The sequence below is a fragment of the Zeus faber genome (genome assembly GCF_960531495.2).
Source record: "Zeus faber genome assembly, chromosome: 5".
Classification (NCBI taxonomy): domain Eukaryota; kingdom Metazoa; phylum Chordata; class Actinopteri; order Zeiformes; family Zeidae; genus Zeus; species Zeus faber.
Genome location: NC_137192.1, coordinates 26959352 through 26968139, shown reverse-complemented (window position 1 = coordinate 26968139; position 8788 = coordinate 26959352).

The following is an 8788-nucleotide window of genomic DNA, read 5'->3' as shown; positions in this document are numbered from 1 at the left end:
CTACTCCACTCTACTCTACTCCACTCCAATCTTACTCTACTCCAATCTAACTTTACTCTAACTCCACTCTACTCCACTCTACTCTACTCTACTCCACTCTACTCTACTCTACTCCACTCTACTCCACTCTACTCCACTCTAATCTAACTCTACTCTAATCTAACTCTACTCTAATCTAACTCTATTCTACTCTCTTCTACTCTAACTCTACTCTACTCTACTCTACTCTACTCTACTCTACTCTACTCTACTCTACAGTACTCTACTCTAATCTAATCTAACTGTACTTTACTGTAACTCTACTCTACCCTACTCTACTGTACTCTTCTCTACTGTACTCTACTCTACTCCACTCCAATCTAACTCTACTCCAATCTAACTCCACTCCAATCTAACTCTACTCTACTCTACTCCACTCTTCTCTACTCTACTCTACTCTACTCCAATCTAACTTTACTTTACTCTACTCTACTCTACTCTACTCTACTCTACTCTACTCTACTCTACTCTACTCTACTCTAATCGAACTCTACTCCACTCTAATCGAACTCTACTCTAATCTAACTCTACTCTAACTCTACTCTACTCTAACTCTACTCTACTCTACTCTACTCCGCTCTACTCTACTCTGCTCTAATCTACTCTGCTCTACTCTACTCTACTCTACTCTACTCTACTCTACTCTACTCAACTCTAATCTAACTGTACTTTACTCAACTCTACTCAACTCTAATCTACCTGTACTTTACTGTACTCTAACTGTAATGCTACTCCACTCTTAAGCTGCTTTCACACGTGAACTCTGGACAATGTCAGGATAATCAGGTCCAGACATTGTCAGGAGCTGCCACTTCACACATGTAGCACACAACCCGAGATTGTCCGTGTCAGACATGTTCACACCTACTGGAAATACTCAGTTTGGTTTAGATGAGGGGCGGAGCATTGGTAGAGCGTGCAGGAGGCAGTCAGCAATGACGCATGACGCTACAGAGTTTTATTGCACACCCAAAATGGCGGACAAGGCAACCAGCTTATCAGTAATTGAACCTTTTCTTCATTGATACTCCATGTATTTGGATATATCCACAATACAAACAAAAGAGTGGAAAGGAATATAAAGGAAATCAGATCATTGTGGTAAACGATCTTATGGTACTGCCTTTTCAGTGCTTTTGGCTTGGTGACATAACTATCATGCACAAGTCCTATGATAGAGACGTCATCATCACGTGACACGGCCACTGGCTCGCTGTGAATCATATGGACAATCACCTGCTCTATTCACACATACCACTCATTATGCAGACTTTGCACAAGGGTGCTGGCTGCGTGAAGTCTGTTTAATTTCTGGGTCAAATGATTCAGACATTTGCGTTCACACATACAGCTCCTCTGGGTAATGTCCAGATAATTTCAGGGTTGTGGTAAAGCAGCTTAACTCTACTGTACTCTACCTTTACTGTACTCCACTCTTACTCTACTCTACTCCAACTCTAATCAAACTCCAATCTAACTCTACTACATTCGACTCCACTCTAACTCTACTCTACTGTACCTCTCTCTCAAGCCTGGCTTATAGCAACCACAGCCGTAGTGTCGTTTAGTGTGCGTGCCATAGATGACGTCATGGTGATGCTCGAGACAGCACCACATAGTGATTTTGCATGAGGGCACGCACCTCCCAATTTTTCTTTTCTTTCTGACTAAAATAAGTAAACATACATTTAACACTTTCTATTTGAAATTACTGCTCTTTTCTAGTTATTCAGATCCTTCCCTCTGGACATCTCTTCAATGTTTACAGCAGTTCTTTCAGTTTCCCCTGATGGTTTGTGAACAGCACCCCCTGTCTTTCAGGAGAATACCGCCATCTACATGGCAACATGCAACTATATTGTATTTGCTCGTGCCCTCTGGTGCGCGCCGTGAGCCGCACGGCTTGCTTGCAGCGACTATAACAGAGCCTTAGCTCCCAGCCCTGCGCACACACAGGCACACAAACGCACACACACACACACACACACACACACACACACACACACACACACACACACACACACACACACACACACACACACACACACACACACACACACACACACACACACACACACACACACACACACACACATCTTTATCTGGGTCCCAGAGGGATGAAGGGAGCAGAGGGGTGGAGGTGGAGGTGGAGAAAGTCAACATTTCCAGGCAGAAGGTAAGTGAAGCCTCTCCAAACCGCAGGCATGTTGAGCAAACACCTGCATCTCAGGTGGAGCGGCCATGAGGCCTCGGCACCATAGAGAAGGGCTTCTTTCTCTTCTTTCTGCAGTTTGAGAACTTCTTTCTGCACCTCAAAACTTCTTTCTGCACCTCAGAACTTCTTTCTGCAGCTTCGGAACTTTTTTTCCCAGCCCAGAACTTCTTACTCCAGCTTCCGAAAGATGCTGCTGCATGTGAGCGGATTAACAAGAGATTTCAAAGCTGCTTCTACCACGCAACACGTTAGTCTTTAATAAATCAAGCGATTTTAGAGGGATTTAGAGAGGTCACACATAAGATGGCGGCACACATAGATGCAGAAGCCTCTCCAGGTCCGCAAAAAATGGTGCTAAGTGTAGTTAATGTGGTAAATGTTTTCTCGAATGTACACTCCTGAATACGTCCACCACTGCCAAAGCTTGAAACTGTGAAATGCCTATTATCTGCCAAGGGAATTCACTGCCATTGTCATAATAGCTGTATACCAGCTGTAGCTGTATACCAGCTGTAGCAGAGCCCGCAGGATCATGAAGGATCCTCACCACCCCAACAACGGACTGTTTCAGCTGCTGCGGTCAGGCAAGCGCCTCCGCAGTCACGCAGCGAGAACAGAGAGACTGAGACGGAGTTTTTTCCCGCACGCCATTAGAACTGTCAACGCTGACCTCACCAGGGGTCCTAACTGAGCCATGCACTAGGCTCCACTACCTACTGTACTGTATGTAGCATACTGTACCGCATACTGTATCACTGTTCAGGGTTGTTCGTGATGCCGTATTGCTGCGCCGTACTGTTGTATACTGTGCTGTATTATACCAAACACTACCTCACACTATTCACATTCACATGCCACTTTAATTCACATGCCACTTTAAATGCACATATCTGTATATACATAGGCATATTCCTTCTATCTATTCCATTTTATTTCAATTTATTTTTATTGTATTTTATTCTATATATTTTTATCTTATTCTATAAGTATTCCACTTACTGTATTACGTTTTAGGAGTCAGTTAGTCGGTCTATTAGAAAGGAATTTTCTACTTTTTATTTTATTTTATTTTTTATTTTTTCCTAGGACATATTGTGTGCTATCACCGGGTGCGTTGCATTACATTTCACTGCATATATGTATGGAAGTATGTATATGTATGTGACAAATAAAAATCTTGAATCTTGAATCTTGAATCTACCGTAATGACCCACACATAGGTTGACCCTGATTATAAGACGACGCCCCCTTTTTAAGGCTCATTTGTGGAAAATTTGTTTTTGAAGACCAAATCCTGTTTTTATAAAGAAAATAATTTTATTTGAAAATAATGATAACGCAGCATGCAGTCGCACGGAGTGTGCTGAGATTGATGAACGTAATGCAGAACCAAATTTCACAACCGCGAGTTCCACCTGGCAGCCGTTTGAAACATGCTGACCTTAGCTCAAGCTGACAGGCATCTGAGTCAGTCACACTAGGGCGAGTGCAAATGAGTCTGACACACAGGAGCTAGAAGACCCGCCTGCTTCTTTTAAATCTGCCCTGTGGGAAAATTCTGGGTTCCAAGTGAACTAAGACAGCAATGGGGAGCAAGTGGTGGATAGGACAAGGACAGTGTGTCGGCCTTGTTCAATAGTTGCAGGGTATGTGTGCGGAAACTGATTGAAACACTCCTCCTAATGCACACATTTTTATTATTCTACCGTATATTGACATTTGAAAGTCTTGAACCTGAAAATAGGATGACACAATTTTTTCAGACGTATTTCCAGGAAAAAAAAACCCTGTCTTATATTCGGGCCAATAAGGTATATCCCTCCCAGCGCCAACGCTAAGGAGTTACTGAGCTTACTCTACGAGGCTATCAGTGAACTACAAACTGCTCATACCGACGTTTTTTTCGTGTTGCAGGGGATTTTAACCACGCAAATCTCAAACTAATTCTGCCCAAACTTGATCAACATGTGAACTTTGCAACCACATACGCCAACATTTTCGACCTTGTTTACACGAACATTCACTATGCTTACAAGGCTGCCCCCCACTCCCACCTCGGCTCCTCAGACCACATCTCTGTTATAATAATCCCAGGATACAGAACACTGCTAATACGAGCCAAACCGGTTCTGAATCAGATCACAGTATGGCCAAATGGAGCCACCTCAGCACTACAGGACTGTTTCGACCACACAGACCGGATGCTTAAGGAAGCTGCTTCCTATGATGAATGCATTAACTTGGAGGAGTATGCAGCATCTGTGACTGGTTACATCAGCAAGTGCATGGATGATGTTACTGTCTCCAAGTCCATCACCACACGAGCCAACCAGAAGCCATTGCTGACCACCGAGGTGTGCGCTCTGCTGAAAACCCATCCACCCTTCAAATAGGACGACAAGGACAGTGAGGGCCAACCTGTCCAGAGCCATGAGAGAAGCAAAGCGCAAGTAAGCAAGAAAATCCATGGCTTCTTTCAGGACAACAGAGACTTGGGCATATGGGTCAAGGCATCCAGGCCATCACTGACTACAAGATCGGACGTAGTGCCTGTGACATTGATGCCTTCCTCCTCCTGGATGTGATAAATGATTTCTACACAGGGTTTGAAGCACTGAATGACATACCTTCAAGGAAGAACACCCCTTCTCTCGGTGATCAGTTTTGTGCCTGTCCACAGCAGACTTCAGAAAGACTCCCACCTGGTCATATGCTCAGGGAATGTGCAGACCAAATAACACAAGTCCTGACCGACATCTACAACGTCTCTCTGAGCCAGGTGGTCGTCCCAGCATGCTTCAAGGCCACCGCCATCACACCAGTGCCGAAGAAATGGACTGTGTCCCGCCTCAATGACTATCGCCCTGGAGCACTCGCTCCAATCACAATAAAGTGCTTTGAGTGGCTAGTCATGGGCCATATGAAAACCAGGCTCCCCACCCTTGCCAGTTTGCATACCGTGCGAACTGGTCAACCGAGGACGTTATATCCTCCTCTATCCTGCACTACATCTGGCACTTTCACACCTGGACAATTGAAATTCCTACATGAGAATGCTGTTCATAGAATTTAGTTGTGCTTTCAACACGTTCATCCCCCAGAAGCTGATAGGAAAGCTTGGGTTGCTGGGCTTGAACACCTCCCTCTATAATTGGATCTTGGATTTTCTGACGGACAGACATCAGACAGTCCGGATTGTGCTCGGTACACTCATCTTCACACTGTTGGCCCATGACTGTTCTGCCACGTACAGCTCAAACCACATCATCAAGTTTACTGATGATAGACCTACTGATGACAGACCTACGGTGGTTCTACTTCAGGTCTCATCAGCAACAATGATGAGTCAGCATACAGAGAGGAAGTTGAGCGGCTAGAAATCTGGTGTACCGATACCAACCTCTTTGTCAAAAATCTCTTAATATTGGCAAATCAAAGAGATGGTTGTTGATTTCAGGAGGGCCCGCGCCGACCACTCCCTGTTGCACATCAGTGGCTCCACCGTAGAGAAGGTCAAAAGCATCAAGTTCCCTGATGTGCACATTGCTGATGACCTCAAATGGACTCTCAACTCCCAGTCTCAATCTCGCCAAAAGAGCACAACAGGGTCTCCACTTCCTACGGAGACTGAGGGGAGAAAGCCCCTCCATCCTGACCACGTTCTACAGGAGCACCGTTGAGAGCGTCCTGAACAGCTGTCTCACTACCTGGAATGGGAGCAGCGTCTCAGACCGCAAGTCCCTGGAGCGGATAGTCAGGACAGCTGAAAGGATTGGGGTCCCTCTCCCTTCTATTCAGGACATCTACACCAAACGTGCAAGGCCTGCAGCAGAGCGAAGGATCCCGCACGACCCTCCCATGGACACATTTCCCTCTTGCCGTCTGGCAAAAGGTACCGCAGCATATTGGCCGGATCTGCCAGACCCTGCAACAGCTTCTTCCCCCAAGCTGTCAGGCTCCTTAACACCCTGCTGCCTCCCTAGACCCCTATCAAGCTAACCTAAGGAACCCCAAACCCTCCCCACCCCAGCTACTTATTTCATTTTTATACACCCTATTACACGACATTTTCTCTGGACTTTCTCAGGGCCTACCTCCATCCACGATTCCATGCTTCTGCACACTAGTATTCTAAGTATTACGTACTTTTTACATTTATTCTATTTCGTTTATTGTGTATTCACTGTAATGTCTTGCATTGTCTTGTGTTTTTAACTGTATTTCTTTTCACTGTTTTTACTGTATTGATTCAGTTGCACTGTCATGACTTGCACTGTATTGTTATTTTCACTATGAATAGTCCTGGACATACAGCCCCATCCTTGTCTTGTATGTCTTGTGTAAAGTTTTTATATATTGCACAAAGGACCAGGAGAAACACAATTCCTTTCCACTGTGGATTGCACTGTATATAGCTGGAATGACAGTAATGTTTGACTTGACTTGACCGGATTTGCCAGATTTATTCCCCTGGACACCAAACAACAGATTCCTTATTTATTTTCCCTCTGAGGGAAAGCGAAAGCCAATAAGAACCTGTATTTTATTTATCTTTTCTTAAAAACATTTTGTACAATTGAAACACTCCGTCAGAAAGGTTTCCCCTGTTTCCATCTTTCTTCGAGGGTCACGTCAAAAGGTTTACAGTTCAGCGGCTGGCGTATCCAAACTGGTCACTGTTTCCATGTCTTACTGGCGGTCTCCCTCTCAAAAGGTCACTGCTCTGCCTGTTCACTGTAATCCCACCACCACGCAGCACCACCCTCAACCCTCTCCGGGGTTTGACTGGGCGTTGCAGAAACCAATAAACAGAGTCGTCCCGTGATCTGTGTTGCATTGTTTGGTCCATCTGCAGCCTGTAAACGCAGGGGTTGGATGTTCGTTTTGTTCCGTGAGGACGGAGGAGGGCGGAGGAGGAGGAGGAGGAGGCTCTGCGGCCTGGATCACGACGAGTTCTCCGGGCTGGAAAAATGCAAGGCCTTTTCTGGGAAGCCAGCAAAGAAAGAGCAACTTGCTGTTTCCCAGCCGACCACAGAATGACCTGCCAATCACTTTCACGTTCTTATCCGTTATTTCCTTTGCTGTGAACCCACAACTTTGCCAACCTACAACTATTTGATATTATTAGCCAGCTAAGTTAAAGTAAACTACACAACATGAGTCAATAAAATTGAGGACACCGCAAGGTTGTTGTGATGTGGTGCTGAACCAGGTTACGGGTGAAACACTGCAGACCAAAGCCACTGGAAGTAGAGCTGGAAAATCAACAGCAAAGCATTGTTTTAGGAGACACGGTTTTGCACGTGTTAGTTATAGAGTTCAATCTATAATTACTATCAAAACCGTGTTACTAATGACAAGCAAGACATGTATAGCAGATCAGCAGGATATGAACTGATATGAACTATCTATCTATCGATCGATCGATCGATCTATCTATCTATCTATCTATCTATCTATCTATCTATCTATCTATCTATCTATCTATCTATCTATCTATCTATCTATCTGTCTGTCTGTCTGTCTGTCTGTCTATCAATCTACGGTCGTGGCCAGAAATAATGGCACCCTTGCATATTTTTCAAATATTAAACCATTTCTTCCTGAAGAATGTATTCATCTATTTATTTTTATTAAGAAGTGTTTTTATTTGGTTTGCAGTTGAAGAAAACAAAAATGCTGAAAAAAAAGAAAATACTGAATTCCACCGCATTCCACAGAAGTGAAGTTAGAAGTTGCAAGAAATAATCGGATTTCAAGCAGGTGGGTCACAGGTGCCTGCAATCGAACACTCACTCATTCAACCAGTTTAAATGGAGCAAAATCCTCATTCTGCTGCCTTGTGTCGCTACGTGTACCACACCGAGCACAGAGAAAATATAAAAAGCAGAGAATTGTCAGAGAAGGTCAGACAGACGATCATAGCCAAGCATGGACAATCTCAAGGCTAAGTCCATCTCCAGAGACCGCGATGTTCCTGTGCCCACCTTGCGCAATGTTATCAAGAGGTTTAAGGCCCGTGCTGTACAACAACCTCCCTGAAAGAGGACGCAAGAGAAAAGTTGACCAAAGATTGCAGCCAAGGATTGTTGGAATGGTGGAGACAGAACCTCGGACGACTGCAAAACATGTTCTAGCCGACCTGCAGACACAAATGCAACCGTTTCAGCTCGCACCATCCGTCGCCAACTCAATGAAAGGGGGATCTATAGTAGGAGACCCAGGAGGACCCCGCTGCTGAGAGTGAGACACGTGAACGCCTGGCTGGAGTTTGCCAAAACTCGCCTGAACGAGCCAAAATCCTTCTGGGAGAATGTCCCGTGGACAAATGAGACCAAATCAGAGCTTTTTCCTCAATTGCATAAACTCTATGTTTACAGAAAAAAATGAAACCTTTAAAGAAAAGAGCACTGTCCCAACAAAGAAACATGGAGGAGGTTCACTGATGTTTTGGGGTTGCTTTGCTGGCTCTGGTACTGGGTGCCTTGAATCTGTATGTGGCATCATGAAATCAGGATATTACCAAGGTATTTT